Here is a 25,167-nt window from a genome sequence, read left to right as displayed (position 1 = left end):
GCTGTTCATCCCCGGTCCTTTGGTGGTGGCCTCATGCACGGACTTCTCCAGCACCATTTTCCCAAGCAGGGGATTGTGGGCAAGACGTAGGAAGTTGTTCAGGGCAGGAAATTAACATCTGATATAAGCTCATATTATACTTTAATACTTTTATTATACTTTAATACTTTTAAAGTTAAATAACACATTTGCTATCTTTATAAAGTCTCAAGTATCTATATCTGTTAAGACTCTTCAGGTTGTGAATGATAGAAACTGAATTTCAGGGAACTTAGAAAAATATCAAATTTAATTGGCTCTTTTTTTTGTTGTTTTTTGAAGATGGCTACCCCAAATTTATTAAAGATAACTCTCCTAGAATTGAAAATAAAATAGATGCAACATATGACTAACCTGGCAAGTTTTTCTATTCTAGAAGTACTGTTTTTAAAAACTTTTAAGGTTGACTGTCATCTAAATAAATCATTAATTGGTTCTTGTAACCGCGTAGGCAAAAGCTTGGCTGGATCCAGGTCTTAAACAATAACCTCGGAAATCAAACTCTTGCCATCGCTTGGCTCTGCATTCATCTGAATTGGTTTCATCCTCAGGCAGGCCCTCCCTTCATGACCTCAAGACACCACTGGAAGCTCCAGGCTTATCTGTTAGCTGAGCTGCCCCGTGGAGAGCTTCTCTTTCTCAGTAGTACCAGCAGAATTCCCAGGTTTGATTCTCATTGCTCTGGATTGCCAGCCTCTCAACCAAACATGGCAGCCAGGCTGCTTGGTCAGGCCTGGGTCACTGCCCACCCCTGGAGAGGGGTTAAACCACCTCTTTATTAAAACACATGGACAGGGTATAGGGGAGTATAGTCTCCAGAGACAATTGGGATGTTAGTACCTGAAGAAATGGGAATGGATGCTGTCCAGACAAAAATAACCCATGTCCACTTTGGAACATTTTCAGGTATATCATAAATAACTGGATATCCATAATCAAGATTTTGGGGCTCAGGGTAAGCAGTCTGGGTCACTGACTTTATCTTTTTTGTATGTGACAAATCCAAAGACCTATGAAGTCCAGAATGTTTGGAAAGGCCTAGATCACCTATGTTTTTTTAGTCATTAGTCCTGAAAAATGGTGCTGTTAAACCAAACAAAATTGTTATTAAGACTTGCATCTTAAGAGGGAAGACACATGGGAGCACATGTATGTGTATAGCTGATTCACTTTGTTATAAATCAGAAACTAACACACCATTGTAAAGCAATTATACCCCAATAAAGATGTTAAAAAAAAAAAAAAAAAAGAATCCTAAAAAAAAAAAAACAAAAACAAAAACAACAACAACAAAAAAAGACTTGCATCTTTTGGGAGATTGGGATTGACATATATACACTAATATGTATAAAATAGATAACTAGTAAGAACCTGCTGTATAAAAAATAAATAAATTTAAATTTAAAAAAAGACTTGCATCTTTTTGAGAAAACCAATAGCAGGGTGGTCTTGTCTCCATTTTTTTGATTAAGTAGGAGGATAAGACTTTAAGGGCTCTTGTTAGGTGCCCTCTATTTAAAGTCTAAGCTGTTCTAGCATTGAAATGACTTTGGTGAATTACATAAAGCCTTTGTGTAAACCTTTAGCTGTGCCTAGGATTTAAGACCCAGTTTATTGAGGTAATGATTAAATTGTCCTGTTTATATATCCATGATCTTAAAACCCACTGGGAAATAATTGCTTGGTTTTTAACTATCTCATAAATCAGGAACTTCACGGCCAGGGGAGGTTAAATTAGTAAGTCCCCATGCTAACAGATACAGGTTGAATCTATGTAACCTCGAGTCTTGAGTAGTTTGTGTGTTGTGTGTGTGTGTATATAGATATAACTTTGTGCTGACAGGATTGCCAAATCTCTTGCTTACTGTACCTACTGCAGTGGTCCCAGATATCCACTGGAACAAATGATCAGCTGCTTTTAACTATTAAAGTTTCACAGATAGTTGCCTTAATTTCTTGTACTTATTTAAAATTTTAGGGAATTCTCTGGCAGTCCAGTGGTTGGGACACTGCGCTTCCACTGCCTGCAGGTTCAATCCCTGGTCAGGGAGCTAAGCTCATGCAAGCTGAAAGTTGCGGCCCCTCCCCCCCCAAAAAAAGTATATTAATGGGGTTAAAAAGGTTCCGTGATATGCCAAAATGTGTTTCTTCTCTCTTGACTTTAATTTAGTAGTGCAACTATTATTTGGTTTCATACTGGTTTGAAGTTCTCAATTGCAAACAATAGTGCCCACTCTGGCTAGTTGATATAGAAAGAGAGTTTTTAAAAGGATATTAAGGAGCTCACAGAATTTCTGGGAGGACCAGGGTCAGACTTGGAGGCCATGCAGCCAGGAACACTACACAAATTACACCACTGGTGGCTCCAGTAGAGACCTTGGTGTGGCTACCACAGAGCACAGGTCCCTCTGCTCATACCATCAAGTGAGTCCTTATGTGGGGACCCCATCGCTGTTGCTTCTGCAGGCTGGGCGTCTCTCTGCCATGCTCCACACATCTCCACCACAGTGAATCCCGTATGGTGACTCCTTCTGTACCCCTACTCTCTTCTGAGAAGAATTTTTGTGTGGTTGCTTCTGATTGGTGGAGCCCAGGTCACTTGCCTGTAAAGTAAGCTGGGGATCCAAATTCCTGACTTCTCTGGAAGATGTGGACTCAGAAGGTAGGAAGTTTCTCAAATGTGGGAGGAGTATTCGAAAAAAATGCTGTTTGGCCACAAAATATGACAAATTACTACACTTACCTCTGTATACCTTATTGTTCTAAAATAGTGACTGACATCTAACAGTAGGGCTGTTTCCTACCAAGTACAATTTGAATGAATCCAGGAAGGAACCCCCTGGCCTAATGCCATATAGGAGTTTCATTACTTCTCATTGAATGTAAACCTCCCACCACCCACCTCTTTACTGCCCTTGGTTGCCTCATCAGTATCAGCTAAATCAGTCTCCATCCATTCCCTGCATGAAGGCAGGAAACTGGTCTAAAAAACCAAAAATGAGTCATCTGATGCTCAGAGAAGGTAACCTACCTGCCGAAAGTCACACAGCCTGTAAGTGATTAAAACCCAAGTCTGCTCCAGAGTCTACTTCTCTACACACTGTGCAGTACTGCCTTTGGAGCCAGGTATGCTCTGACTTGAGGGTTTTCCTTGCCAGTAATATGTGATAGAGATGGCTGGACTTCTGATGAGCCCTCAACACAGTCCCTCTGCCTCCTACAAAGATGAATTATGCAGTGTTGGTGAGGGAATTGGAATTTACTTGTGTCTCTGCCACAGCTAAGCCCCTGATATAACCAGGAAATGAATATTATTAGTTGCACATGGAAGCTTTATTCAGTGGAACTTCCAATAACATGGTTTGCTTTACAATGTAATTCATTATTAGATGAATTGTGTCCCCTCCGCCTCCCCCAAATTCATGTACTGAAGCCCTCATTTCCAATGTGACGATATTTAAACAGGTTCATTAGGGACGTAGTTAAGGTTAAATAAATGTGGGGCTCTAATCTGAGAGGGCTGGTGTCCTTATAAGAAAAAAAAGAGATACAAGAGCTGTTTCTTTCTCTGCATGCACAGACAAAAGGCCACAGTGAGAAGGTGATTGTTTGTAAGCTAGGAAGAATGACTCACCAGAAACCAGTTATACTGAAATGTTGATCTTGGACTTATAGCCTCTAGAACTGTGAGATAATAAATAACTGTTGTTTAAGTCACCCAGAGTGTGGGATTCTGTTACAGCAGCCTGAGCAGATGACTATGGATCCATTTGCCTTAAATCCCAAATAGGAAGGTAAGGATGGTAGTTATATATGCAGCAAAAGCTAGAGGAGCAATGGGGCCTGGAGGAGGGTGAGAACACAGATCATCAGGGGTCATTAAAGGCTGCATCAGAGGCAATGCCATGTGAAATGGGCATTGAAGGAGTTGGAGTGCCTTGCAGGCAGGGTAGCTTCGTGGTTAGGAGTATGGGCTCTGGGGTCTGACTTCCTGCGTTTGAATCCTTGTGCTGGCTTGCTGGTTGTGAGACTGTGGGCAAGTTACTTAACCCTTCTGAGCCTTCCTTTTTTTTTTTTTTTTTTTAACATCTTTATTAGAGTATACTTGCTTTACAGTGGTGTTTTAGTTTCTGCTTTATAACAGAGTGAATCAGCTATACATATACATATATCCCCATATACCCTCCATCTTGCATCCCCCTCCCACCCTCCCTATCCCCCCTCTCTAGGTGATCACAAAGCACCAAGCTGGTCTCCCTGTGCTATGAGGCTGCTTCCCACTAGCTATCTGTTTTACATTTGGTAGTGTGTATATGTCTATGCCACTCTCTCACTTCATCCCATCTTCCCATTCCCCCTCCCTGTGTCCTCAAGTCCATTCTCTCCGTCTGCATCTTTATTCCTGTCCTGTCCCTAGGTTCTTCAGAACCTTTTTTTTTTTGATTCCATATATATGTTAGCATACAGTATTTATTTTTCTGTTTCTGACTTATTTCACTCTGTATGACAGTCTATAGGTCCATCCACCTCACTACAAATAACTCAATTTCATTTCTTTTTATGGCTGAGTAATATTCCATTGTATATATGTGCCATATCTTCTTTATGCATTCATCTGTCGATGGACACTTAGGTTGCTTCCATATCCTGGCTATTGTAAATAGAGCTGCAATGAACATTGTGGTACATGACTCCTTTTGAATTATGGTTTGCTCAGGGTATATGCCCAGTAGTGGGATTGCTGGGTTGTATGGTAGTTTAGTTTTTTTTTTTTTTTGCGGTACGTGGGCCTCTCACTGTTGTGGCTTCTCCCATCGCGGAGCACAGGCTCTGGACATGCAGGCTCAGCGGCCATGGCTCACGGGCCCAGCCGCTCCGCGGCATGTGGGATCTTCCCGGACCGGGGCAGGAACCCGTGTCCCCTGCATCGGCAGGCAGACTCTCAACCACTGCGCCAGCAGGGAAGCCCTCCATTATATATTCTTGCCTTCTTTATCAAAGATAAGATGACCATATGTGCGTGGGTTTATCTCTGGGTTTTCTATCCAGTTCCATTGGCCTATATTTCTGTTTTTGTGCCAGTACCATACTGTCTTGATTGCTGTAGCTTTGTAGTATAGTCTGATGTCCAAGAACCTGATTCCTCCAGCTCCGTTTTTCTTTCTCAAGATTGCTTTGGCTATTCGGGGTCTTTTGTGTTTCCATACAAATTGTGAAATTTTTTGTTCTAATTCTGTGAAAAATGCCAGTGGTAGTTTGATAGGGATTGCATTGAATCTGTAGATTGCTTTGGGTAGTAGAGTCATTTTCACAATGTTGATTCTTCCCATCCAAGAACATGGTATATCTCTCCATCTATTTGTATCATCTTTAATTTCTTTCATCAGTGTCTTATAATTTTTCGCATACAGGTCTTTTGTCTCCTTAGGTAGGTTTATTCCTAGGTGTTTTATTCTTTTTGTTTCATTGGTAAATGGGTGTGTTTTCTTAATTTCACTTTCCGATTTTTCATCATTAGTGTATAGGAATGCCAGAGATTTCTGTGTATTAATTTTGTATCCTGCTACTTGACCAAATTCATTGATTAGCTCTTACAGTTTTCTGGTAGCATCTTTAGGATTCTCTCTGTATAGTATCATGTCATCTGCAAACAGTAACAGCTTTACTTCTTTTCCGATTTGGATTCCTTTTATTTCTTTTTCTTCTCTGATTGCCCTGGCTAAAACTTCCAACACTATGTTGAATAATAGTGGTGAGAGTAGACAACCTTGTCTTGTTCCTGATCTTAGTGGAAATGGTTTCAGTTTTTCACCATTGAGGATGTTGTTGGCTGTCAGTTTGTCATATATGGCCTTTATTATGTTGAGGTAAGTTCCCTCTGTGCCTACTTTTTGGGGTTTTTTCTTTTTTTTATCATAAATGGGTGTTGAATTTTGTCAAAAGCTTGTCTGCATCTATTGAGATGGTCATATGGTTTTTCTCCTTCAATTTGTTAATATGTTTATCACATTGATTGATTTGTTTATATTGAAGACTCCTTGCATTACTGAGATAAAGCCCACTTCATCATAGTGTATGGTCCTTTTTTTTTTTTTGCGGTACGTGGGCCTCTCACTGTTGTGACTTCTCCCGTTGCGGAGCACAGGCTCCGGACACGCAGGCTCAGCGGCCATGGCTCACGGGCCTAGCCGCCCCGCAGCATGTGGGATCTTCCCGGACCGGGGCACGAACCCTTGTCCCCTGCATCGGCAGGTGGAGTCTTAACCACTGTGCCACCAGGGAAGCCCTGTATGATCCTTTTAATGTGCTGTTGGATTCTGTTTGCTAGTATTTTGTTGAGGATTTTTGCATCTATGTTCATCAGTGATATTGGCCTATAGTTTTCTTTCTTTGTTACATCTTTGTCTGGTTTTGGTATCAGGGTGATGGTGGCCTCATAGAATCAGTTTGGGAGTGTTCCTCCCTCTGCTATATTTTGGAAGAGTTTGAGAAGGATAGGTGTTAGCTCTTCTCTAAATGTTTGATAGAATTAGCCTGTGAAGCCATCTGGTCTTGGGCTTTTGTTTGTTAGAAGAGTTTTAATGACAGTCTCAATTTCAGTGCTTTTGATTGGTCTGTTTATATTTTCAGAGTCCAGAGTGCTAACCATTACACTATGGAAGCTGTTTATATTTTCTATTTCTTGTTCAGTTCCAGAAGATTGTGCTTTTCTATGAATTTGTCCATTTCTTCCAGGTTGTCCATTTTATTGGCATAGAGTTGCTTGCAGTAATCTCTCATGATCCTTTGTATTTCTGCAGTGTCAGTTGTTTCTTCTCCTTTTTCATTTCTAATTCTATTAATTTGAGTCTTCTCCCTTTTTTTCTTGATGAGTCTGGCTAATGGTTTATCAATTTTGTTTATATTCTCAAAGAACCAGCTTTTAGTTTTATTTATCTTTGCTTCTGTTTCCTGCATTTCTTTTTCATGTATTTCTGATCTGATCTTTAGGATTTCTTTCCTTCTGCTAACTTCGGGGTCCTTTTGTTCTTCTTTCTCTAATTGCTTTAGGTATAAGGTTAGGTTATTTATTTGACATGTTTCTTGTTTCTTAAGATAGGATTGTATTGCTATCAACTACCCTGTTAGAACTGCTTTTGCTGCATCCCATAGGTTTTGGGTCGTCGTGTTTTCATTTTCAGTTGTTTCTAGGTGTTTTTTGATTTCCTCTTTGATTTCTTCAGTGATCTCTTGGTTATTAGGTAGTATATTGTTTAGCCTCCATGTGTTTGTATTTTTTACAGATATTTTTCCTGGAATTGATATCTAGTCTGATAGCATTGTGATCGGAAAAGATACTTGATATGATTTCAATTTTCATAAATTTACCAAGGCTTGATTTGTGTCCCAAGATATGATCTGTTCTGGAAAATGTTCCAGGAGCACTTGTGAAGAAAGTGTATTCTGTTGTTCTGGGATGGAATGTCCTATAAATATCAATTAAGTCCATCTTATCTAATGTGTCATTTAAAGCTTGTGTTTCCTTATTTATTTTAATTTTGGGTGATCTGTCCATTGGTGAAAGTAGGGTGTTAAAGTCCCCCACCAGGATTGTGTTACTGTCGATTTCCCCTTTTATGGCTGTTAGTATTTGCCTTTTGTATTGAGGTACTCCCATGTTGGGTGCATAGATATTTGCAATTGTTATATCTTCTTCTTGGATTGATCCCTTGATCATTGTGTAGTGTCCTCCTTTGTCTCTTGTAGTAGTCTTTATTTTAAAGTCTGTTTTGTCTGATATGAGAATTGCTCCTCCAGCTTTCTTTTGATTTCCATTTGCATGGAATATCTTTTTCCATCCCCTCACTCTCTGTCTGTATGTGTCCCTAGGTTTGAAGTGGGTCTCTTATAGACAGCATATATACGGGTCTTGTTTTTCTATTCATTCAGCCAATCTGTGTCTTTTGGTGGGAGCATTTAATCCATTTACATTTAAGGTGGTTATCGATATGTATGTTCCTATTACCATTTTCTTAATTGTTTTGGGTTTGTTATTTTAGATCTTTTCCTTCTCTTGTGTTTCCTGCCTAGAGAAGTTCCTTTAGCATTTGTTGTAAAGCTTGTTTGATGATGCTGACTTCGCTTAGCTTTTGCTTGTCTGTGAAGGTTTTAATTTCTCCGTCGAATCTGAATGAGATTCTGATTCATTCAGAAAATCATTCTGAATGATTTGCTCTGTTGAATCTCTGTCCTTGCTGGGTAGAGTAATCTTGATTGTAGGTTCTTTCCTTTCATCACTTGAAATATGTCTTGTCACTCCCTTCTGGCTTGCAGAGTTTCTGCTGAAAGATCAGCTGTTAACCTTATGGTGATTCCATTGTATGTTATTTTTCCCTTGCTGCTTTTAATATTTTTTCTTTGTATTTAATTTGTGATAGTTTGATTAATATGTGTCTTGGCATATTTCTCCTTGGATTTTTCCTGTATGGGAGTCTCTGTGCTTCTTGGACTTGATGAGTATTTCCTTTCCCATATTAGTGAAGTTTTTAACTGTAGTCTCTTCAAATATTTTCTCAGTCCCTTTCTTTTTCTCTTCTTCTTCAGGGACCCCTATAATTTGAACGTTGGTGCGTTTAATGTTGTCCCAGAGGTCTCTGAGACCATCCTCAAGTCTTTTCATTCTTTTTTCTTTATTCTGCTCTGCAGTAGTTATTTCCACTATTTTATCTTCCGGGTCACCAATCCATTCCTCTGCCTCAGTTATTCTGCTATTGATTCCTTCTAGAGAATTTTTAACTTCATTTATTGTGTTTTTCATCATTGTTTGTTTGCTCTGTAGTTCTTCTAGGTCCTTGTTAACATTTCTTGTATTTTCTCCATTCTGTTTCCAAGATTTTGGATCATCTTTACTATCATTACTCTGAATTCTTTTTCATGTAGACTGCCTGTTTCCTCTTCATTTGTTTGGTCTGGTGGGTTTTTACCTTGCTCCTTCATCTGCTGTGTGTTTCTTTGTCTTCTCAATTTGCTTAACTTAACTGTGTTTAGGGTCTCCTTTTCACAGGCTGCAGGTTCATAGTTCCCATTGTTTTTGGTGCCTGCCCCCAGTGGCTAAGGTTGGTTCTGTGGGTTGTGTAGGCTTCCTGGCAGAGGGGACTGGTGCCTGTGTTGTGGAGTATGAGGCTGGATCTTGTCTTTCTGGTGGGCAGGACTGTGTCTGGCAGTGTGTTTTGGGGTTTCTGTGACCTTATTATGATTTTGGGCAGCCTCTCTGCTAATGGGTAGGGTTGTGTTCCTGTCTTGCTAGTTGCTTGGCATAGGGTGTCCAGCATTGGAGCTTGCTGGCTGTTGAGTGGAGCTGGGTCTTAATGTTGAAATGGAGATCTCTGCGAGAGCTTTCACCGTTTGATATTATGTGGAGCTTGGAGGTCTCTGGTGGACCAGTGTCCTGCACTCGGCTTTCCCACCTCAGAGGCAGAGACCTGACACCCGGCCTGAGCACCAAGACCCTGTCAGCCACATGTCAGGTACGTGGGGAGTTTCTTGCCGTTTGGGAAGTGTGAGGTCTTCTGCCAGCGTTCAGTAGGTGTTCTGTAGGAGTGGTTCCACATGTAGATGTATTTCTGATGTGTTTGTGGGGAGGAAGGTGATCTCCACGTCTTACTCCTCCACCATCTTGAAGGTCTCTGGATTGCTGTTGGCTGGTGTCCTTAGGATAGCCAACTTTCTGTGTTTCTGAGCCTTCCTTTTTTTCAAAAGGAGAATAATGAGAGTGCCTATCTCACAACGTTGGGGAGATTAAATGAGACAATGCATGTGAAACTATTTAGAGCTGTGCTTAGCTTGTAGTGAGCATTCAATAAGTTATTAATATTAGTTATTAATATTATTTTAAGCAGCAGAGAACGGGGTAAGGTGTGTTTGGGGAGAAGAGTGGTGGTAATCACAGGCTGAAGAAGTGTGTGAGCAACAGAGGGAGGACATGGCATGCATTTGGTGAACAGCTGTGGTTTGTCTGGAGCCCAGTTCACCAAGGCTCCCTTTTTCCGAGTCTGTGTTTTTCAAGGAGTCTCCTCTTGGAAGAGATTTCCCGAAAGGGGCTTCGAAGCAGCATAGAAGCATGTTCTGGCCTGCCTGATAATGTTTCTCATTGTACATGAGCAGAATGGCCTTCTGGTTTATCAATCAGTGTCTTGAGCATTTGGTTGGCGTGACTCAGTCCCTCAGAGTCTCATCATCCCTGAGGGAACTGATAAAATCAAATTCCTGAATGTGCAGAACTGAAGACCAGACATTGGACCTGCAGTGACCCCTTGGAGGTGCAGACATTGTGAGGCCCTGCTGCAAACAGAGAACTCGCCCACCACTGTCTCTCTTCCGCCTTACTCTAGCCTTTAAACTTTTAAACGGTGTGACAAACTTAACCCCAAATGTCTGGTGGGATTGGGCAGAGCATAGTGTGCCAAAGGAAGAAGCCCATTAAATGCTTGTTGGGCTAAGGAAGAGTACTCGCTGTTGACGATGCAATGGGCAGTGGACTGGGGCAGGAAGAGTCGTGCCCTGCAAGCAGGAGTCTGCGTCCTGGTCTCTTCTCCCACTTACTGTGTGCCTTTGGATGAATCCCTTAACTGATCCTCACATGCCTTATCTGTGTAATGGAGATAAAGTCTTTCCCTACTGAAGGCAGAACATGACTGAAAGGCGTCTTGGTTTCTCTTCTGGCTCTAATACTCATGCCCTGACAAGATGACTCCCAACAAGGGTTGAGGATATTACGGCACAATATTTTTCTACCATGTGAAAACCAGGGTGAGCTACAGGTAGATTCTACCCTCTCCTGCCCTCTGATGGTTTCATGTTTGCTTTCCTTGTTGGTCCATTTGAAATGAAGCTAGGTTGTGTAGGTGGGGTGTTGTTGGTGGGGAAAGTGGATGGACATAATTCTCATGTATTGTTCACTATGCCCATCACATCACTGAGTATGTGAAAGGTGCTCAATAAACACTTGTTAAATTGAATTGAATATTACTGCCTAACAACCAATTAATTCAAATTACATTCTTACACTAAAGACATTATTTGCCTCACCTACAGAATAATAGTAATAAGATAAACAAAAATGAAAAATAAAACTGGTTATTTTGAAGAACAAAAGATGTATTATGAAGGCTCTTCTGTTCCAGAGTTGCATTTATTTAATAATGACTCTTGTTAGTTTATTCTAGGATGTTTTATCATTTTGGAATGATCACCCCCTGCCTCCCCAAATTCATGAGACAGAAAATTAAAACATGAATTTTTGTTTAAAATTCAGCCTCCCACAGCCTTATTGACAAGAATTGGGGGTGTTAATACTGCAAAGCCATCCTTCATGTGATTCGGATAAATGCTGCTCACATCTTTATTCGACTGTTTTGTAAATGGAGGATTCATTTCTTGTCTGAGACTAAACATGGGAATCTATTATACTGGCCCAAAGTGGACAGCCTGTTCTCACATGTGCAAGAATTCTAAAGGTTCTCATTTCAGATACACAAAAGCAAAGCAAAGCACACACAGAAACACCCCTTTCCCACTTGTTAGTCATTTCCTAGAATAAGGTTATGGTTGTGATGTACTCGTATGCCTTCCTTCCTGAATGCATAGGCTGGCAGCACAGACTGGAAACAGTTCCTCTGCTCCAGCAGATGCCGTTCAGGACTCGGCTTGCTCCCCTGCATCAAGCGTGGCCTTTGTATATAAAAAGAATGCTGTTAATTCACTTTCTAAATCAAAAGATGCACTCTGGAGGCCAGCAGACATGCTTTATTTGACTTGTAGTGTTTTTAAAACTTAAAATTTGTTGCCAACTTAAAAAAAGAAAGTAGAATATGTCTCAAAAATGTGGATCTCAAGCTTCTCTTGAAAAATCATCATATCTGCCGGGAAAATGGCACATGGCTGCAATCAGCGAGCTGAGCAGCACCTGCTCTCTTTAGCGAGGACACCTGCACACTCACCGCTGTGAATCTCCACTCTTCCTACCTTCACGAACCCTGACCTGCTCGGCTCACCCACAGGCCTGCCTGCCCCTGTAAGCATTTGCATTTTTTTTAAAGGTAAAATATACGTAACATAAAATTTACCATTTTAACTATTCTTTTTTTTTTAATCCTGAGTTTCCCACTTTGTAGCTAATTGACTATTTATTTATTTATTTTTTATTGGCTGCGTTGGTTCTTCGTTGCTGCGTGAGGGCTTTTCTCTGGTTGTGGCAAGCGGTGCGCGGGCTTCTCATTGCGGTGGCTTCTCCCGTTGCAGATCACAGGCTCTAGGTGCACGGGCCTCAGCAGTTGCAGCAAACAGGCTCAGTAGTTGTGGCTCGTGGGCTCTAGAACACAGGCTCAGTAGTTGTGGCGCAAGGACTCAGCTGCTCCGCGGCACGCGGGATCTTCCCGGACCAGGGCTCGAACCCGTGTCCCCTGCATTGGCAGGCGGATTCTCAACCACTGCACCACCAGGGAAGTCCGTAACTATTCTTAAGTGTATAGTTTGATGGTATTAAGTACTTCACATTATTGCACAACCATCGTCACCATCCATCTCCTAAACTTTTTCATCTTTCCCAACTGAAACTGTTACTCATTAAACAACAACTTCTCATTTCCCTGCCCCTCAGCTCCTGACAGTTATCATTCTACTTTCTGTCTCTCTGAATTTGACTACTGTAGGTACTTCATATTAGTGGAATCATATAATATTTGTCCTTTTGTGGCTGACTTATTTCATTTAGCATAATGTCTTCAAGTTTAATCCATATAGAATTTCCTTCCTTTTTAAGGCTAAATAATATTCCGTGTATGAATACACCATAGTTTATGCACTCATCTGTCAGTAGACAGTTGGGTTGCTTCCCCATTTTGGTGGAATAATGCTGCTGTGAACATGGGTGTTCAAATATCTGTTTGAGTCCCTTAGGCATTTGCGTTGTTTGGACAATTTTCTTGACCATTTCCCCACTATGCTCTTGTTACTCCAGCTTTCCTCTCTTTCACTGGTCTCCTTAAGGCAAGGGACTGACTTCAGCTTAACGAATTAACTTCTTTGAGAAGCAGTGAAAACTCCTCAAGCCATCTCATGACAATGACTTAGGTTTTTTAAAATTGTAAAAAGTAGTTTCTGTGGGATTTTCAAAATTTAATGTCACATTAATAAAAATATCTGTAACTAACATTTTGTGATCTATTTAGTCTTGAGTTTCGCTATGAAAACTCCTGTTTTAGGAAGAAATTTGCAATGTATTTGGTTTTCTTGATCTGAACGAAGCTTGTTCATATTGCTTCCGTGTGCTGTGTATGCTAATGAGACCTTTTCCTTGTAGGTGCTGATGAGAAATATAAAAATAATTTAGATTTTATTTCCGAACTTTCAGATTGCATTAAGCTAGGAAACATGTAAATTTTTCCCACTGAGTGCTAAATGGAAAGGTCAAAAGATTTTGCTCTTCTTTTTGAGAGAGTACTATTGTTGATCTGTTCTTTCTTAATGACAACATCAGCCTAAATGTTATTATCTGACATAGGCATATGACAATTCCCTTGTATTATTATGAGAACAAAAACTTGATGTCAACGTGGAATTTTGGTTATTTAGGTAGGCACTGGGCCAGAATTTGCATTGCTGATATTTATTTAGCATTTCGCTCTAAGGCAGTTGTGGACATAACTTTTTGAAATCAAGAGTGCAACTAATTATGGTTTTCTCAGGGTATATGTCCAGTAGTGGGATTGCTGGGTCGTATGGCAGTTCTATTTTTAGATTTTTTTCCCATAGATTTTCTTTAATCATATGAAAAAGAAGGGAATTTACATGGCATAACGAAAGATATGCAAAACTTAAGGAAACACAATTTTCTTAAATTTCTCAAACTTATTTGTATATGATTCAGAATGCACTTAAAATGATTAAATGACTTAAGCTAATTCTTTATGTTTGTTTGTTTCTGCTTTATAACAAAGTGAATCAGTTATACATATACATATGTTCCCATATCTCTTCCCTCCTGCGTCTCCCTCCCTCCGCTATCCCACCCCTCCAGGCAGTCACAAAGCACCGAGCTGATCTCCCTGTGCTATGCAGCTGCTTCCCACTAGCTATCTACCTTACGCTTGGTAGTGTATATATGTCCATGCCTCTCTCTCGCCTTGTCACAGCTTACCCTTCCCCCTCCCCATATCCTCAAGTCCATTCTCTAGTAGGCCTGTGTCTTTATTCCTGTCTTACCCCTAGGTTCTTCATGACATTTTTTTTTCTTAGATTCCATATATATGTGTTAGCATATGGTATTTGTCTTTCTCTTTCTGACTTACTTCACTCTGTATGACAGACTCTAGGTCCATCCACCTCACTACAAATAACTCAATTTCGTTTCTTTTTATGGCTGAGTAATATTCCATTGTATATATGTGCCATATCTTCTTTATCCATTCATCAGATGATGGACACTTAGGTTGTTTCCATCTCCTGGCTATTGTAAATAGAGCTGCAATGAACATTTTGGTACATGACTCTTTTTGAATTATGGTTTTCTCAGGGTATATGCCCAGTAGTGGGATTGCTGGGTCATATGGTAGTTCTATTTGTAGATTTTCATGGACGCTCCATACTGTTCTCCACAGTGGCTGTATCAATTTACATTCCCACCAACAGTGCAAGAGTGTTCCCTTTTCTCCACACCCTCTCCAGCATTTATTGTTTCTAGATTTTTTGATGATGGCCATTCTGACCGGTGTGAGGTGATGCCTCATTGTGGTTTCGATTTGCCTTTCTCTAGTGATTAGTGATGTTGAGCATCCTTTCTTGTGTTTGTTGGCCATCTGTATGTCTTCTTTGGTGAAATGTCTATTTAGGTCTTCTGCCCATTTTTGGATTGGGTTGTTTTTTTGCTATTGAGCTGCATGAGCTGCTTGTAAATTTTGGAGATTAATCTTTGTCAGTTGCTTCATTTGCAAATATTTTCTCCCATTCGGAGGGTTGTCTTTTCATCTTGTTTATGGTTTCCTTTGCTGTGCAAAAGCTTTTAAGTTTCATTAGGTGCCATTTATTTATTTTTGTTTTTATTTCCATTACTCTAGGAGGTGGGTCAAAAAGGATCTTGCTGTGATTTATGTTATAGAGTGTTCTGCCTATGTTTTCCTCTAAGAGTTTTACAGTGTCTGGCCTTACATTTAGGTCTTTAATCCGTTTTGAATTTGTTTTTGTGTATGGTGTTAGGGAGTGTTCTAATTTCATTCTTTTACATGTAGCTGTCCAGTTTTCCCAGCACCACTTAATTGAAGAGGCTTTCTTTTCTCCATTGTATATTCTTGCCTCCTTTATCAAAGATAAGGTGACCGTAAGTGCGTGGGTGTGTCTCTGGGCTTTCTATCCAGTTCCATTGATCTATATTTCTGTTTTTGTGCCAGTACCATACTGTCTTGATTGCTGTAGCTTTGTAGTATAGTCTGATGTCCGAGAACCTGATTCCTCCAGCTCCGTTTTTCTTTCTCAAGATTGCTTTGGCTATTCGGGGTCTTTTGTGTTTCCATACAAATTGTGAAATTTTTTGTTCTAATTCTGTGAAAAATGCCAGTGGTAGTTTGATAGGGATTGTATTGAATCTGTAGATTGCTTTGGGTAGTAGAGTCATTTTCACAATGTTGATTCTTCCCATCCAAGAACATGGTATATCTCTCCATCTATTTGTATCATCTTTAATTTCTTTCATCAGTGTCTTATAATTTTTTGCATACAGGTCTTTTGTCTCCTTAGGTAGGTTTATTCCTAGGTGTTTTATTCTTTTTGTTTCATTGGTAAATGGGTGTGTTTTCTTAATTTCACTTTCCGATTTTTCATCATTAGTGTATAGGAATGCCAGAGATTTCTGTGTATTAATTTTGTATCCTGCTACTTGACCAAATTCATTGATTAGCTCTTACAGTTTTCTGGTAGCATCTTTAGGATTCTCTCTGTATAGTATCATGTCATCTGCAAACAGTAACAGCTTTACTTCTTTTCCGATTTGGATTCCTTTTATTTCTATTTCTTCTCTGATTGCCCTGGCTAAAACTTCCAACACTATGTTGAATAATAGTGGTGAGAGTAGACAACCTTGTCTTGTTCCTGATCTTAGTGGAAATGGTTTCAGATTTTCACCATTGAGGATGATGTTGGCTGTCAGTTTGTCATATATGGCCTTTATTATGTTGAGGTAAGTTCCCTCTGTGCCTACTTTTTGGAGGTTTTTTTTTTTATCATAAATGGGTGTTGAATTTTGTCAAAAGCTTTCTCTACATCTGTTGAGATGATCATACAGTTTTTCTCCTTCAGTTTGTTAATATGTTTTATCATATTGATTGAATTGCGTATATTGAAGAATTCTTGCATTCCTGGGACAAACCCTGCTTGATCATGGTGTATGATCCTTTTAATGTGCTGTTGGATTCTGTTTGCTAGTATTTTGTTGAGGATTTTTGCATCTATGTTCATCTGTGGGCATATACCCTGAGGAAACTGTAATTCAAAAGAGTCATGTACCACAATGTTCATTGCAGCTCTATTTACAATAGCCAGGACATGGAAGCAACCTAAGTGTCAATCAACAGATGAATGGATAAAGAAGATGTGACACATATATACAATGGAATATTACTCAGCCATAAAAAGAAATGAAATTGAGTTATTTGTAGTGAGGTGGATGGACCTAGAGTCTGTCATACAGAGTGAAATAAGTCAGAAAGAGGAAAACAAATACCATATGCTAACATATATATGGAATCTAAAAAAAAATGTTCTGATGAACCTAGGGGCAGGACAAGAATAAAGACGCAGACGTAGAGAATGGACTTGAGGACACTGGAAGGGGGAAGGGTAAGCTGGGACAAAGAGAAAGAGTGGCATGGACATATATACACTACCAAATGTAAAATAGATAGTAGTGGGAAGCAGCCGCATAGCACAGGGAGATCAGCTTGGTGCTTTGTGTCCACCTGGAGGGGTGGGATAGAGAGGGTGGGAGGAGATGCAAGAGGGAGGTGATATGGGGATATATGTATACATATAGCTGATTCACTTTGTTATATAGCAGAAACCAACACACCATTGTAAAGCAATTATACTCCAATAAAGGTGTTAAAAAAAAAAGAGTGCAACTAATGTTGTGCAGAGAACATTAAACTCTTTAAGAAAACAAATTGTTTTCAAGTACTTACAGAAAATGAAACGTACGACTTTACAAATAATTTGACATGCAAATCAGAAATCTTCTTCATTAAAGCTGGACCCTCATAGCTCCTGTCCTACTACGTAAGATTTGTTTTAGAGCCTGGCTCGTTTTAGAATTTTCTTGAAAACTTTATGATTGCATTTCTTTAAAATGTTTTATAACCTAGACTTTTAAACTAATACAGCAAACCTTCATCTGAATTAGTAAATTTCTGCTGTAATTATTTTTTATTATTTTCAGTGTATTTGCAGTTTCAAGAAAACATGCCAGGGACTTCCCCTGCAGTCCAGTGGTTAAGACCCTGAGCTACCACTGCAGGGGGCGTGGGCTCAGTCCCTGGTCAGGGAACTGAGATCCCCGCATGCAGTGCAGTACGGCCAAAAAAAAAAAGAAAAGAAAACATGCGAGTGTAAATGTGTGTGGGCACATTTTTTTTTTGCTGTTGTTGTTAGCGCCGTGGCTTGCAGGATCCTAGTTCCCTGAGCTGGGATTGAGCCTGTGCCCTCTGCAATGGACTCGCGAGTCCTAACCACCGGACGGTTGGGGAATTCCCTTTTCCTTTTTTTTTTCTGGGGGGGGGGCATGTTTTAAATTTCAAGTTGGCTTAACTATTAAAGCACAGTTCAAGGACAAATTTTGTATTTTAATATAGACCTACTGTCTCTTGATAAGGACCAATGTCTTCCTATTTACTTGTTTTAAAACTAATACATTTAAATTTTAAGACATGTAGGAGAAATCCCTTAAAAGTTAAGATCCAAGATTCTTGTCTCATCTAAGTGTTTTGTAGTTTAAGTTTCTTTCCACCTGCCCCCACCCCATTCCCCCCAAAGATGTTTGTAATGATTCTAAGGAATTGACTTTCCTATGATAAGTCTTAGGTGCCTTGGATTATTGGTGAGCATGGATTTAGCAATGCAGGCCATTTTTACTACCCAGGACTGTTTTTTTCCAAGTGACAGATACTGAACTTAAATTGGGCAAAATAGCGCAACTAACTGAAAATTCCAGGGGTGGAATTGAGACCCATTTATGGTGTTCAAAGAATCTGAGGAATTTGTCTTTCTCACACTTTCTACTCATCTCTGCTTTCATCTGTGTTGATCTAATTCTCAGCAGGCTCTCTCCACGTGGAAGCCAACATGGTTGCCAGCAGCTCCAGGAATACATCACCCTGGCAGTTAGCAACCCTAGAAAAAGGAGAGACATTTTCTACAGAAGCTCTGACAAAATTACAGGGGAGGGATGAAGTTAGTCTTGGGTCACGTGCTCATCCCTGAGCCAGTTACTGAGGTGGAGGAGTAATGAGTGATTGGCCAGGCCTGGGTCATATGATCATTCCTGAACCAATCATTGTGGTGGGGAGATGAATTGGCTAGGTTTGAGTCCCACGGCCATCACTGTGTCAGGGGCTGTGGAATGGTTGGTTAAATTCCAAGTGCTTGAGATGGGTTCCTCATTGGAAGGACAGGGCTGGTGTCAGAAGAAGAAGAAAGATGTGCAGGACATCATTTAGGTGTCCTGAAATCTCTCTATAGGGAAGGACTGGTTTTACTCATCTTTGTTTCTTTTAGTTGACACAAGCCTTAACAGAGTTGCTCAGTTAATGATTGGTGAGAGTTTAATTAAGGAATTATTTATAGGGTGTCAACAAGGTCAAGGGAAACCACTGAGGAATGACAAGGCACCTTAGGGCCAGAAACTGCTGGAAGTTGTTAAAATCCTCAGACCTAGAGGAGTAATGGGAGGAATAGCTCCTGGAATCAGAGAGAACAGTGGCTGTGGGAGAGGGAGACCTGACAAGAGCCAAGGCCTTGGGTAGAGGGATGCACTACTGTCAAACGATGGCCTGGTAGGGAAGAAATGGGAGGATGAATACCCCAATCTCTCTCTCATCCTGACCTCTCTCATATCTCTGCTGTGCTTGATTCCCATTGGGTTCCCATTGCTTGAACCCACTGAGAAGCCAGACGACAAGAGAGCCTAGTTCATTTAGTACACAAAGATAAGTCTCCAGGCACCTAGGAGGACAAATAGAGGTCATCCCAGTCTTTCTCATTCTCAGTCTTCTCCAGACCTTATTTAAATGCAGATTTTCTTAGATGTATTCATCCCCTGCCTCCAACTCCTACCCCAAGCACAGACTATACTTATTTTACTGTCTTAACACCACATGCCTTTGCCAGGGGTACAGCAGAGGTCTGTGTAGGAAGCACCATTCACATCATGTGAATGGCGTCCTCTGAAATCCTGCAATGCACAACCTGTTCTGTGGCCCTGTCTTTGCATTGCATTCTGAATTGTGTTGTCTGGGGGTGGGGCTGGGGGTGTGGCCCAATAAAAGAAGAGAGAGAGATAGCGTGAAGGCTTATTATGCCGTAATTTTAAATTTGGAAATAATGACCTATGTACCTGTCAGGGCTGCAGATCCTGTTGGGGCAAAAAGCAGAAGGACTAAGGTTTCAGTAGTAAAAATAATGGGATAAGTTGATGAGGGTCCAGAGTAAGGAGGTACTTTTTTTTTTTTTAATTTTTATTGGAGTACAGTTGATTTACAGTGTTGTGTTAGTTTCTGCTGTACAGCAAAGTGAATAAGTTATAAATATACATATACCCACTCTTTTAGATTCTTTTTCCGTATAGGTCATGACAGAGTATTGAGTAGAAATCAGAATAAGGAGGTACTTTGAAAAGAGGTTATTGACTATTGCCAGAGGGTGGGTGCTAACAGATTAGCTGTATCCAGCCTCATCCAGAACTTCTGGCCTTAGCCTTCACAACTGACTCAACTTCTGTTGAAAGAGCATCTCTGTGTGTCAGTCTTAACAGGAGTAAGGGATATGGAATAAACATCTTGTGATATTGTGCAAGAGAGGGCACAAATACAACAGCAAGAGATAATGAAATCACCTTGCACTTAGTCATCCTTGGGGTTGGTACAGGTTTGGGGCCCCCTGGTTGTGATTAAGGACCTTGGCTCACAGGCTTGCTATGCAGGTGAGTGAAATAATAGGTGGGAAATACGGGCTGTCAAGTGTGGTAGGAATGAATGTTAGATGTAGTGAATGGACCCATTTTTTTTCCTGTGCTAGTTCCTATTTGGTTCCTAATTCTTTTTTTTTTTTTTTAAGTTTTTGGCTGCACCCCACGGCATGTGGGGTCTTAGTTCCCCAACCAGGGATTGAACCCATGCCTCCTGCATTGGAAGGCAGAGTCTTAACCACTGGACCACCGGGGAAGTCCCGCTTCCTAATTCTTAGTCTTACCTTTTTGTAGTGTCTTAGACTATGGGACTCAGGTAAGCTGTGACTTATGTAAGCTAAGACTATGGAGCTTAGGTAAGCCAATCTTCTCAAATCCCTACACATCCATGACTTGTGGCTATGTCCGTGTTTTCAGGTTAGAAGTCACCAGAGAACCAGTCCATTGTGTCTGGTGTGTCTTTTCCCTAAATCACACTGGAGGAAAAGTGGCGCCTGCCTTGGATGTGTAACTAATTGGCTTCAATAGAAATAGCAAATATTTACAAAGTACCTACTCTGTGCCATCCACTCTTCTAGGCACTAGGAATATGGGGGTGCCAAAAACAGGCAAGAGTTTTACCCTCAAGAAAATAGAATTAAAGTAGAATTGAAGAGAATTAGAGGTAGGATTCTAATTAAAGTAGAATTAAAGTAGAATTTTATGACCGCTCACATAGAGTAGAATGATGGTGGCACCACATTTTGTTGGAAGGTCAGGGAAAACCTCTTTGAGAAAATAGGATTGAAACTTAATTACGATTAATGAAAAGGAACACGTCATGAGAATAGCAGGGCAAAGAACAGTGCAGGATGAAGGAAGAGCCGTGCAGAAGCCCGGAGATGGGAATGAGCTTGATGTGGGGAAGGAGCAGAGAGGTCAGTGTGTCAGAGTGTTTGGCCCAGAAGGCAAAGGGGAAATGCTTAAGCTGAGGTTGCCCAGGTGCACCAGGAGCTTGGCAGCCAGGACAGTGCGTTTGGAGTTTTCGTAAGGGCAGTGGGAAGCTATTGATGAACTTTACACCGGGAAATGGCATATTCTTTTTTACATTTTAAAAGTGGTTGCTTTTGATGGAGAACACTATGGAGGTTCCTTAAAAAACTAAAAACAGAACTACCATATGACCCAGCAATCCCACTACTGGGCATATACCCTGAGAAAGCCATAATTCAAAAAGAGTCATGTACCACAATGTTCACTGCAGCACTATTTACAATAGCCAGGACATGGAAGCAACCTAAGTGTCCATCGAGAGATGAATGGATAAAGAAGATGTGGCACATGTATACAATGGAATATTACTCAACCATAAAAAGAAACGAAATTGAGTTATTTGTAGTGAGGTGGATGGACCTAGAGTCTGTCATACAGAGTGAAGTAAGTCAGAAAGTAAAAACAAATACCATATGCTAACACATATATATGGAATGTAAAAAAAAATGGTCATGAAGAACCTAGGGGCAAGATGGGAATAAAGACACAGACCTACTAGAGAATGGACTTGAGGACACGGGGAGGGGGAAGGGTAAGCTGGGATGAAATGAGAGAGTGGCATGGACTTATATATACTACCAAATGTAAAATAGATAGCTAGTGGGAAGCAGCCGCATAGCACAGGGAGATCAGCTTGGTGCTTTGTGTCCACCTAGAGGGGTGGGATAGGGAGGGTGGGAGGGAGATGCAAGAGGGGGGAGATGTGGGGATGTATGTTTATGTATAGCTGATTCACTTTGTTATACAGCAGAAACTAACACACCATTGTAAAGCAATTTTACTCCAATAAAAATGTTTAAAAAAAAAGAATTGACCGTAGAGGGTAGGAGATGAAGCAGCAAGACTCATTAGGTTTTGTTTTAAAAGTAATGGTAGGGGCTTCCCTGGTGGCGCAGTGGTTGAGAGTCCGCCTCCTGATGCAGGGGACACGGGTTTGTGTCCCGGTCCGGGAGGATCCCGCGTGCTGCGGAGCGGCTAGGCCCATGAGCCATGACCACTGAGCCTGTGCGTCCGGAGCCTGTGCTCCACAACGGGAGAGGCCACAACAGTGAGAGGCCTGTGTACTGCAAAAAAAAAAAAAGTTATGGTAGTGGCTTGAAAAGAGCTGTAGTTGTAATGGAGGTAGAGAAAAGGCAGAGCCAATGTACGGTCCTGATGGCTTAAAATAAGGAGGGAATTGGAGGAGGGAGGGGACTCAGGAATGATTCCCGGTTTTTATATGTAGTGCTTTGGTGGATGGTGATGTCTTTTATTCTGAGCTGGAGAAGCCTAGGGGTATCTTGAGGAGGTATTGTGGAGGTGGGTTGGTGGATCAGGGTTCTGTGTTGCACTGTGTTCCCACAAAGTTCATATGTGCAAGTCCTAACCCCCAGTGCTGCAGAATGTGACTGTGTTTGGAGATAGTCTTCAAAGAAGTAATTAAGTTAAAATGAGGTCATTAGGGTGGGGCCTAATCCAATACTGGTGTCCTCATAAAGAAAGACTAGGACACACACACACACACAGACACACACACACAGGGAAGACATGAAGACTTAGGGAGAAGATGGCCATCTGCAAGCCAAGGAGAGAGAGCTTAAAAGAAAAATCCTGCCTACACGTTGATCTTGGACATCTAGCCACCAGGTTTGTGAGAAAGTAAATATCTGTGGTTTAAGCCACCCAGTCTGTGGCACTCTGTTATGGCAGCCCTAGCAAACGAACATATGTTAAGTTAAACACCAGTTACACCCCCAGAGAGGATAAGTCACCAATTGGTTGTATGGACCTGGAGAGATGGTAAAGCTAGCGAGAGATTTGGGGGTCATCAGCATAGAGGTGTATTTAAAGTCCTGGGCTGGATGAGATGAGTGTGGATAGGAAAAGAGGGCCTGTGGCTGAGCCCTGGGTTAGTGAGCGCTGAGCGGAGAGGTGAGCGCAGGGAGTGGTCAGTGAGAAGCCAGTGTGTACAGTGTGCGCGTGCTTGCAAAGCCACTTTTGGTCTTCAGCTTGTTAGCCTCCTTTCAGACTCATCCCTTGGACCTGTTCACCTCATAAGATTCTTCTTTGAGTACACAGTTTAGATATTTGCATCAGTTTCCCTGAGGTGCTTGCTCACATGACCATTACTGTTGTTCACTAGAGGGAGGTGACAAAGTGTGCCAGTTTGCCCAGGACTGAAGGGTTTCTGGGATGTGGGACCTTCGGTGCTAAAACCAGGACATTCCCAGGTAAACTAGGACAGGTTGGTCGCCCTAATAAGAGGGAAGCTTTGGCAAGATTTATTTATTTCATCTCACTGGTTTCATTGAAAGGTGACTGGTTTAAGAGAATGTCGTAACTATTGTTAGTATTATCATCTTAGAAAAATTTTTCCCTAGAAAAATTCATATTTTTCCCTAGAAACTATCTAGAAATGGGTGCTTCCACCGTGAAACAAGCCTAATAATGAAAAGCAAGTTTGAGATACGTTCCTTTCAGTTCCATTATCTCCTATCCGTTTCATTTAAACAAGAATATTTTCTTGGCTTGGGTTTGTATTATTAAAAATTTCATACATTTCAGGGTGTACGTTTTGAGTAATTATCTCCCCAATGATTTTAAGCACTTGCTTCAGCTAATCTGCTTAATGAACCCACTAACAGTAACTTCGGCATTGTATAAAATACAAAATTGGAGCCAGCTGTTGTTCAATGGGTTTTAGCTGGTTCAAACCTAACAGATGTTTCAAATCTAAGCACAGGACTAAATTGGTTTACCTTACATGGCGCCATTTTGGGTGAGTGGAAGAAAGAAGGTCCTCCAGGTCTTTGGAGGCGGTAATGATGAGGACTCCTGCATCACCATCCTGAATACTTGTTACTTGTTCGCGTCTCGCTGCACCAGCTCAGTTCTTAAGCCCAAGCCGCCCACCGCACCTGGCTCTGCCTCCCTCGCTCCATCTGCTACCCGCCATCTCTCGCATCCTTCTCAGCGCCTTCCGGGACTGGGTGGGTAAGTGTTGGACACATTCTCGGCTCCATCTGACCAGTGCACCAGCCCCACGTCACATGTCATGGGAATAACTTCACACTCAAGCAGACGGGTTACTGCTAAGGCCAAAACAGCCTTAAAAGTTAACAGGGTTGGGCTTCCCTGGTGGCGCAGTGTTTGGGAGTCCGCCTGCCGATGTAGCGGACGTAGGTTTGTGTCCCGGTCCGGGGGGATCCCATGTGCCGCGGAGCGTCTGGGCCCGTGAGCCGTGGCCGCTGGGCCTGCGCGTCTGGAGCCTGTGCTCCGCAGCGGGAGAGGCCAAAACGGTGAGAGGCCCGCGTACCTCAAAAAAAAAAAAAAATTAACAGGGGGCTTCCCTGGTGGCGCAGTGGTTGAGAGTCCGCCTGCCGATGCAGGGGACACGGGTTTGTGCCCCGGTCCGGGAGGATCCCACATGCCGCGGAGCGGCTGGGCCTTTGAGACACGGCCGCTGAGCCTGCGCGTCCGGGGCCTGTGCTCCGCAACGGGAGAGGCCACAGCGGTGAGAGGCCCGCGTACTGCTAACAGGGTTGGGCTTCCCTGGTGGCGCAGTGGTTGACAGTCTGCCTGCTGGTGCAGGGGACGCGGGTTCCGTGCCCCGGTCTGGGAAGATCCCATATGCCGCGGAGCGGCTGGGCCCGTGAGTCATGGCCGCCGAGCCTGCGTGTCCGGAGCCTGTCCTCCGCAACGGGTGAGGCCACGACAGTGAGAGGCCCGTGTACCGCAAAAAAAAAAAAAGTTAACAGGGTTAACTATTACGTTAGTTTCTTAAGGCTGCCCGAAAAAAATGTCACTATAAACAGGGTGGCTTAAAACAACAGAATTTTATTTTCTTACAGTTCTGGAGGTCAGAAGTCTGAAATCAAGGTGTTGGCAAGGCCATACTCCCTCTGAAGGTCTAG

The 25,167-nt window shown here is 41.7% G+C and overlaps 1 protein-coding gene across 1 annotated transcript in view; it reads left to right on the top strand.

Annotated features, from left to right (window-relative positions):
* The first annotated feature begins 594 nt into the window (after positions 1-594).
* Positions 595-25,167, top strand: part of NCALD (neurocalcin delta) — a 412,094-nt gene continuing 387,521 nt past the window's right edge. Inside the window, exon 1 of the mRNA XM_065895666.1 lies at positions 595-703. The gene's annotated coding sequence lies outside the window, so the exon portion shown is untranslated. The remainder of the gene's footprint in view (positions 704-25,167) is intronic.

The sequence above is a fragment of the Phocoena phocoena genome, chromosome 17 (genome assembly GCF_963924675.1).
Source record: "Phocoena phocoena chromosome 17, mPhoPho1.1, whole genome shotgun sequence".
NCBI lineage: Eukaryota > Metazoa > Chordata > Mammalia > Artiodactyla > Phocoenidae > Phocoena > Phocoena phocoena.
The sequence above is the reverse complement of the archived record's forward strand: the minus strand, read 5'-3'. Positions and strand labels throughout refer to the sequence as shown.